Source organism: Jaculus jaculus, chromosome X (assembly GCF_020740685.1).
Source record: "Jaculus jaculus isolate mJacJac1 chromosome X, mJacJac1.mat.Y.cur, whole genome shotgun sequence".
In the NCBI taxonomy this organism is placed as follows: domain Eukaryota; kingdom Metazoa; phylum Chordata; class Mammalia; order Rodentia; family Dipodidae; genus Jaculus; species Jaculus jaculus.
In genome coordinates this window covers 46,667,624-46,677,726 of record NC_059125.1, presented here as the reverse complement: position 1 = coordinate 46,677,726, position 10,103 = coordinate 46,667,624, and positions in this window count along the sequence as shown.

The following is a 10,103-nucleotide window of genomic DNA, read 5'->3' as shown; positions in this document are numbered from 1 at the left end:
CCTCTAACTCTAATTGTCTAGGGGAACTCATAGAACAAATTGTGGTGGATGTAATGTACTACATGCCTGTTTTCATAAAAATAGTGTAAGCTCTTGTAAGGAGAAGTCCTGCACGACTCTTGGTACCTTCAGTGGTGGCCACAGTATCCCTTAGATAGATATGGTCTATAGCAAAGAACTTAAGAATGTGGCCTCTTTCTGCACGAGATTCATTGCAAAGGGGGCATGTGGACAGGCAGATACCACTTTAAAGCCAAGTGACCAAAGGCAATATTGCAATTATGAGCTAAATAGACAACGTGAAGTTCCTGGTATGCTTCACATTTGTGGCACTCTTGCCAAAAATGAACAACCTGAATCTACATAGGCCAGAACATTAGATAAACCAAATTGAGTGAAATTCTACAAAATAACTGGTGTTTATTATACATCTATGTCAAGTTCATGAGTGATAAAGAAAGACTATGGAAGAAAGAATTCAAAGTTAAAAGAGACTAAAGTAATGTGACAATGAAATGTGTGGTCAACGATTTGATCCTAGACCAGAGCTTTTTTTTTTGCTGTAATATGCTTAAGTGGAAGAATTGACAGACTCTAAATAAAGTCCAAAGACTTGAATGTTAATTGGCAGTATGGTGAGAAATCAGTTTTTTTAATATTTATTTATTTATTTATTTGAGACTGACAGACACAGAGAGAAAGACAGATAGAGGGAGAGAGAGAATGGGTGCGTCAGGGCTTCCACCCTCTGCAAATGAACTCCAGACACGTGCACCCCCTTGTGCATCTGGCTAGCATGAGACCTGGGGAACCGAGCCTCGAACTGGGGTCCTTAGGCTTCAAGGGCAAGCGCTTAACTGCTAAGCCATCTCTCCAACCCGAGTATTTCTTTTTAAAAATTGTTTTTGTTCATTATTTATTATTTATTTGAGAGTGACAGACACAGAAAGGCAGATAAAGAGAGAGAGAGAATGGGTGCACCAGGGCCTCCAGCTACTGAAAATGAACTCCAGATGCATGCGCCCCCTTGTGCATCTGGATAATGTGGGTTATCCTGGGGAATTGAGCCTCAAACTGGGGTCCTTAGGTTTCACAGGCAAGTGGTTAACTGCTAAGCCATCTCTCCAGCCCCCAAATCACTATTTCTATTGAAGAAAATAGGAAATATACACTAAAGTATTTAGGGGTAATAAAAAACCTTCATGTTTGAAATCTATTCTCAAATGATTTAGAAGAGTTTATATATTATACAGGTATGTAATATATCCACATGTATAAGCATTTATATAACATATGCATATATGTTATATAATATATGCATGAATACAAAGATAGAACACAGCCTGGCATGATGGCACATACCTATAAGCCCAGTACTCAGGAAGCTGAGATAGGAGGATCTCCATGAGTTCAAGAGCTTCAGGTTGCCCTGGGCAAAAGTAAGACCCTGGCTCAATCTCCTACCACCCCCAAAAGAAAAAATAAAATGAATTATGGTAAGAAACTAACATTTGGAGAACCTGAAGCTATATGGAATTCTCATCACGAGTCTTGAAATCTGAACTCTGAAAATAAGTTTTTATTGGTTTGTTTTTATTTTTTGTACTATGGACTTTGATGTTCTTTCTGGATTTGAACCCCAGTTTAGGCTTGTCACTACTTGAATGACCCTAGGCAAGTCACTTAATCCCTGTTGCACTCAATTTTCTTATCTAATTATGAGGATGAAAACAGGACTGATTGAGAGGGTTATAAGAATTAAGTATCATAAAGTGTTCAGCATGGTATCTAATTCAGAGTAGGCTCTTGATGAATGACAGCTTCCATTTAGTAGCTCAGTCAACATTTCCTATTGCTCATGATAAGGATAATGTTGGGGACTCATGAGTTACTACAATACATCATAGGTCATGAATCTTTTGCCTCCTTCTAAGATGCTATGAACACTGGAAACACATGGGAGCTCTTGTTCCTATTTTTTTTTTTTTCAACGTAGGGTCTTGCTCTAGCCCATGCTGACCAGGAATTCACTCAGTAGTCTCAGGGTGGCTTTGGACTCATGGCTATCCTCCTACCTCTGCCTCCCAAGTACTGAGATTAAAGGAGTGCGCCACCACACCCAGCTCTTATTCCTTATTTCACAAATCATTATAGTGAACTAAAGAGGACTATTAGTTTTGGACCCCAATCCAGAGTTCAAACACAATCATTGATTACCCCACAAGAAGGTGATATATCAGGCATATTTCAGCTTCATCAGACAGGATGTTTTAACATGTTTTCAGGGGTATCATGTGTGCTTTAGGCTGAATGCAGGAATTCATGCTCCTGTCTTATCCACAAGTGTTCTAGTCTCAACAGATAGGTGTTTTGAATAACTCAGAATCTCTTTTCTTTCATTGCTCCTCATATCTAAATTCAAAGTGATCTCTATACAGAAGAGAGAGGAGTAATTGTATGATCATCTAGACTAAAACACTTAATTTTTTATTGAGTATGTACATGTATATAGATACATTTGTATGGGCAAACACATGCCATGGGACACGTGTAGGGGTCTGAGGATAGCCATGGGATGTTTGCCCTGTCCTTCCACCTTGCTTGAGACAGGGCTTCACTTGGTTTTGTCCCTGTGTGTGCCAGTATAGCTGGTCCACAAGAGTCCAGATTCTCTTTGTTATTTCTCCCACTGCTGTAAACATGTTGGGATTACAGATGTGCACCACTTTGCATTTGACTTTTTTGTGGGTGCTGGGGAATCAAACTGGGGTTGGCAAGTTTGCAAGCAAATACCTGTAACCACTGAGCAACCTCCCTAGACCCTGATAGAATGGCGCACCAGGGCCTCTAACCACTGCAGACAAACTTCAGATGCATGTGCCAGCTTGTGCAACTGGCTTACGTGGGTACTGGGGAATCAAACCTGGGTCCTTAGGCTTCACAGCTGAGCACTTTAACCCCTATGCCATATCAGCAGCTCTATTCCTTTTTTCTTGTATTATCTTATTTTATTTTTTTAAATAAACTTTTTTAACTCTTAAATTTCAAAACAGGATATGCTGGAGAGATTTCTAAGTGGTTAGTGTGCTTGCCTACAAAGTCTAACAACTGGGGTTTGATTCCCCATCAAGCCAGAGACACAAAGTGGCACATGCATCTGGAGTTTGTTTGCAGTAGCTAGTGGCCCTGGTGCACCCATTCTCTCTCTCTCTCATCTGTCTCTCTCTGCTTTCAAATGAATAAATAAAAATATTTAAAAATTTTCAAAACAGGAAACCAAGACTAAGAAAGTTGATGTGACATTTTTGAGATTACTCAATGGGCTTTGTCACAAATTTCCTAATGCTTAGGGTGTCATCCTTTCCACTAATCCACAGTGCTTTGTACCATTCTAACTGGTAGTTAAGGTCAAGGAATTCAGGGCAATGCAGATGTGTTGATGTTATGTAGAATATATGAGCAGTGGAGCTGGGATAAGAGGATTCTACAAACATCTAGAGTCCTGGGCTGGAGAGATGGCTTAGCGGTTAAGGGCTTGCCTGTGAAGCCTAAGGACCCTGGTTCGAGGCTCGGTTCTCCAGGTCCCACGTAGCCAGATGCACAAGGGGGCGCTCGCGTCTGGAGTTCGTTTGCAGAGGCTGGAAGCCCTGGCATGCCCATTCTCTCTCTCTTCCTCTGTCTGTCTTTCTCTCTGTGTCTGTCGCTCTCAAGTAAATAAATAAAAAAATTAAAAAAAAAAAAAACAACATCTAGAGTCCTGTTCTGTTTGAACAGCCTGGCAAGCTATTTAAAAATTTTGGCTGCAGCTTTCATAATAAAACCTCAATTTTGTTAAACAACAGATATCTATGAGAACACTCATGGGACCTAGAGCAGTCTGAAAAAAGGAGATAGATAGGAGGTAACGAAGAAAACTGCAACAGCTTCCTGTTAGCTGTTATCTTGTAGTGTCAAAATTCTTTTGTGCTTAAGTGTCCTTGAGGAGGCAGATAGGGTTTTCCTAGTATATAAGAAACTAAGGTGCTAGGACATTTCCCCACACATGTGCACTAACCAAGGGGCTTCATCCTCGAAAGACTTCAACCTTATTATCATATTATTTACATTGTGATTCTGATCCCCACACTGTGGGGCTTTTATGCAGTATCACAGGAAGAAATACCCCAAAATAGATATCTGGTCTACCATGATGTGAGAGTGAAAAAAGTAGCCTTATCCCACAAATAGGCCACCTATGAATATATTTAAAATATTCTACATATATATTATATTATATATACCTACATGTAATACTCTAAATATATGCTATGAATATACTTCATAAATATTCCAAGAACGTCTTTAAAATCTGCAATGCAAAAAAGTTATAATTCCATAATGCAGGGCTAGGGAAATGGCTCAGTAGTTAAGAGCACTGTCTGTTAAGCAAGGCCAAAGACCACCAAATTTGACTACCCAGGACCCATGTAAAAATGTGAGCATAAGCCGGGCGTGGTGGTGCACGCCTTTAATCCCAGCACTCGGGAGGCAGAGGTAGGAGGAACGCCGAGAGTTCGAGGCCACCCTGAGACTACATAGTGAATTCCAGGTCAGCCTGAGCCAGAGTGAGACCCTCCCTTGAAAAACCAAAAAAAAAATAACCACACACATAAGAAACCCTAGTCTTCAGGATACAGGGACAGGAGAATCACTGGGGTTTTTTGACAGACAGTAGCTACAGGTTGAGGGAGGACTCCTTCTCAAGGAAAGAAATATGTCGACGAGTGATAAGAAAAGGACATCTGATGTTTACCTTTGGACTCTGCACACATGTACATGGGGTGTACATCTACACACATGCGCATACACTTCCCCCACACAAATCCACCATGCAGAACCCACTGTGCCACTACTCCTGAGAACTAAAAGGTATGCTTTGCTGAAACACTGTAAGGACCCCATGTCACGATGATACAGAACAATATAACAGCAAAACTTGCTGCCATTTGAGCAGGAGTTCTCTGTAGGCCCAGGTGGTAAATTTAATGTTCCTCAAATTCAATTGTATCTTTACTTCACTGATCAAAACAAAGGATTTGTATTTCAATGCACAGTTTGTTCTCCTGAGTTTTATTTACTCATTCTTTATGTTTTTAAACTTAAAAAAATAAAAGCAAATATTCTAACTCAATAGTCCGAATACTTACTCATTTGATACCTACATACTGAGGAATAATGGCAAGAACACATTACAAGTCTTTCTTCCCATAACTAAACTATGATGTTTCTGTAAGCGCATAAAGGTTTGTATGGACAGTAAAAGCACTGCAGTTCCTCACACACAACAGTCTTGAGTCTGAGCCGTGGTGTTCCAGGCAGCGCTCGGTGGTGGTGTGCAGAGGGATGGCATGCACCATGGAAAGTGCGCACGTCGTGTGTTTAGAGCCAAGGCTGCAGTGAGGTTTGTGATGCAACATCAGTGTGTGGTGCCAGAAATGCCCTTGACTCATTGCTCATTTGGTTTTGAGTTAATGTTTGGTTGCTGGGCAATTTACTGTTGCCAAATTTTTTATAACCTCACATTCAGTTACACAACTCCATCTGGGGTAATGGCTCACAGTTGAAACTCTGGATAACATGTTTGTATCATTAATTCTTTCTTTTTTGTTTTTGTGTTTGTGTGTGTGTGGGGGCTTTTTTGAGGCAGGCTCTTACTCTAGCCCAAGTTGTCCATTTATTTATTTATCTCTGTAGCCTCAGGTTGACCTTGAGCTCACAGTGATCATCTTACCTCAGCCTCCTGAGTACTGGGACTAAAGGCATGAGTCACTGAGCCCCTCTCTCTCCCATTATTTATTTATTTCATTTGTGGGCTGAAACAATTAGTTTTCCACCATGGAAATCGGAGAAATTTAGAGGAGAAAATCACAAGCATGGAATTAGATCTTCCTCTTGGTACTGTAATCAAATTACTATATTTAAATAACTGATAATATTTTGTATAAGAAAATATGACTGAAAAAATTTTAATGCAGAGCTCAAAGAACATGTGACAAGCCATGGTAATTTGATTTACTAAGAAACCTGCCCAGTATCTACCACCATAATCATTCTTCTTAGAATGTGACCACTATGTCTGGTTACAACATGATTGTGATGCTCTTCCCATCAAAAGGTGAAGTCATGAGCTGGGGATGTACCTCAGTTGATAAGAGGTTTGCCTACTATGCATGAAATCCTAGGTTTGATCCTCAGAACCACCTGAATTGGGCATGGTGGCACACCCTTATAATCCTATAATCCCATCTCTCAATAGGTAGAAGAAGGAGGGGGGTGAGCAGTTTGTCTATGACCATATCAACCTCAGTGTTTCTGACCTCTGTTCTCAGAAGCTAAGCAGTGTTGGGCCTGGTTAATACTTGTATGGAAGACTGAAGAAGTTCAAGGTCATTCTAAGCTACATAGATGCTAGCCTGGGGGGACTCTGTCTCCTAAAACATACAGACAAATAGAAAAAAGGAATGGAGCTAGGGGCTAGAGGGTGTACCATTCCCTAGAAACTGAACTTTTTTTAGTGTTTTATTTTTATTTATTTATTTATTTGACAGAGAAAGAGGAGAGAGAGAGAGAGAGAGAGAGAGAGAGAGAGAGAGAGAGAGAGAGAGAGAGGGAGAGAATGGGTGCGCCAGGGCTTCCAGCCTCTGCAAACGAACTCCAGGTGCGTGCACCTCCTTGTGCATCTGTCTAATGTGGGTCCTGGGGAATCGAGCCTCAAATTGGGGTCCTTAGGATTCACAGTCAAGTGTTTAACCACTAGGCCATCTATCCAGCCCTAAACAGTGGGTCCTGTGGAATGGAGCCTGGAACGTGGGTCCTTAGGCTTCACAGGCAAGTGTTTAACTGCTAAGCCATCTCTCCAGCCCTCTTAAGCTTTTCAGATGGCAGGTTAAAAAAATTATGAAGAGCGTAGAAGTACTTGAAAAGTTGCTGCACACAACGTGTCATTAAGGAATTGCCAATTAAGTCAATAAACAAATACCAGCACACATCTATTAGAATGTTCCATATCTGGAATATTGATAATCCAGGAGCTGTCAAGAATGTGGCACAACAGAAACTCATTCATTAGTAATGGGAATGTAGAATGATACGGCCACTTTCAATGACAGTTTAGTAGTTTTTGACAAAAATAAATATAGTCTTAGCATGTGATCCAGCAATTTCACTCTATGGCTTACCAAAGGTGTCAAAACTATGTCCATTCAAAGCCTGAACAGATATTTAAAGAAGCTTTAGTCATAATTTCTATAACCTGGAAGCAAGCAAAATGTCCTTCAGTAGGTGAATGGAAAAATCAAGTACGGTATCTTCAGACAACAGAATATTATTTATCTCCAAAAGCGAATAAGCTATCAAGACACAAAGAAACATGGCAAAAGCCTTAGATGCATGTTATTAGGTAAAAGATGGCAATCCAGCAAGGCTAGGATCATATATGGAAACTGCTCACTTGCACTCAGGAGGATGAAGCAGGAGGATCATGGAGTTGAGGTCAGTTTGGGTTATACAGTATAGTGGTTTGAATTAGGTGTTTCCCCCCCCCACACCCAAACTCATGTGTTTTGAATACTTGGTTCCCATCTGATGGCAATTAGGGAGGTGGACCCTTGCTGGAGGAGGTCTATGTGCAGAGGCTTAGGGGTATTATAGCCAGCTCCCTGTTGCTAGAATCTGGCATTCTCTCCTGCTGCTGTTGTCCACATGATGTTTGCAAGGAGGTGATGTCCAGCCTGTGCTCTCCCATCTTTCTCCTGCCATCATGGAGCTTCCCCTGGAGACAGTAAGCCAAAATACTTTCCTTCCATAAGCTGCTTTTGTTTGAGTGTTTGTCACAGCGATGAGAAAATTATTGCAACATATAGCAAGTTCCAAGGTACATAGTGAGAAATATACCTAAAAAAAAAAAAACCCCAAACAAAAACACTAAATAAACGAACTATTAGCACCCTGGTTCTCAAGTCTTTGAACTCACATTGAATTATTCCAATGGATTTTCTGGTTCTCCAGGTGCAGGTAGCATTTGTATTTCTTGGTTTCTATTTTTGTGTGAGTCAATCTCCATAATAAATCTTATTGCATCTCTCTATATATACCCTATGGTTCTGTTTCTCTGGAGAACTCTGACTAATACAGCATCTGTTGTTATGTGTTAAATGAAATTTATGGGAGGCCATTGTTTTGACTGAGCTTGTGCACTAGGCATAACAGATCAGACCTTATGAGATAAGAGTTATTTCATATAATAGAATCAAAGCTAACTTCTTGCTGATGACTGCCAAGATGTAAACACCCACTCCCTGCTGCCTGATGAAGATACCTCCTACCTAGAGACTACCAAATATCCTTTAATATCCTGGGCAGAAGTAGCTGAATCAGGAGTTCATGTTGAGGGGAATAAGCTAGCAGACTGAGAACTGGGAGATTGTAAGGAGAGGTCATTGTCTGCCTACACTAACCAGTGGCCACTTACATTGTGTCATGATGAAACTGCTCTAAGGACTTGATTTAGGCTCTTAAGAAAAAGTGCTTGTGATGAATGGAAGGACTGATAGAGATAATAGATATTGGCCTCTAGGGCTTTGTTAGGAGCCTGGATGTAGGAGTTCCAGGTTTTATATAGTTTCTTGGGCAGAGAAGGGCCTTTCCCACATCTTTCAAATGAAGATTCAGCACACGCAAAGCTAAGAAGACAGCACCTGGTGGGCAGTAAGAGCTACTGGTATTTGGCTTGATAAGTACCCATATAAAAGCCATGAGTGGACTGTGCCAGGAGAGGATACAAAGGAAGCGCAGGGCCTGGACAAGGTCTTCCAGGACTCTCAAACTCTGGGAAAGAAAGGCTTAGTTGTGAGAGTTCAGTTAGTTTTGAAAGTCTATCATGTGAAATTTATTTATCACTATAATGAACCTGTTTCTTCCTTTAGGCAACATAAGTCAGTGGAAGTTACATATAGATAATCAAATCCAGGATGATCTTCACAGTTTTCCCTTTGCATATATACAGGGCCCAACTAACATGGATAAAGAGGAATCATGCCTGGTTTGCCAGGCTTAGCAAATAGGACTCTTCTACTGCAGGGCAATGAAATGAGAATGTTGCTGTACCTGGAACAATAAGAAATCTGGTAGGTTTGCTAGCAGCGTGGCCTTACCTGCGCTGAGCTAGAATGGTCATCACCAGGCAGGCATAGGAAAAACTCGTTCTCTTTCTTTCTATAGCCAAGAACACCATGCAGTCAGTGCCCCATTACCTTAAAAAAAAACCATACCATCCACCTTTTACTCATGGAATGAGTGGCACTCTTCTTTTTATGGAGCCCATGATTTGCTTTCGTAAATGGACAAGCAGCTCCTTGCCCATGAGGCAAAGATTACTCTCATTTTGTTTGCCTTTATTCTTTCCCACAAGAGTTAATAGTTTGTTTCTCTCTGATTTTGATAGTTTATCCATTCACTTCACAGTTTGCAAATCAAGTATTCTTGACTCTGAAATGATTTTCTGGGTTCATTGTCTCAGAACTGTAACAATTGACTTGGCAATATCAAACGTCATTTATAAGCAAAAATATGATAAGTCTCCTCTTCATTTGATATTAGAAATGTCTTCCATAAATCTAGCTTATTAAAACATTGAGTCTCTCATAATGTTTATGCAATTTCCAAATGAGATGGCCATAAAATTGCTATAAAATATTAAAGTCTCTTCTCTGTTGATGATAATGATGCAAATATTGATGTGGGCCCATTCAAATATACCATGGATGTGCTCATCAAAATGGATAGATGGTGGTATTAAAATATTTCTTCACCATGAATAAACAAGATTATGTTTATTTAGTTTATCTTAGTCTTCTCTAATGAAGAGAGACATCTTTCTTGTTTATGAATGTGATATCCATGAATTAACTTTTTGTGTTTTTATATAACATGCTTTCATATATTCACTCCTCAACAGATACCTTTAAGGCACAATCCTAGATGCTTTTGGGAATAAAAATTCATCAAAATGATCTCAATGTAAGCCGGGTGTGGTGGCGCACGCCTTTAACCCCAGCACTCAGGAG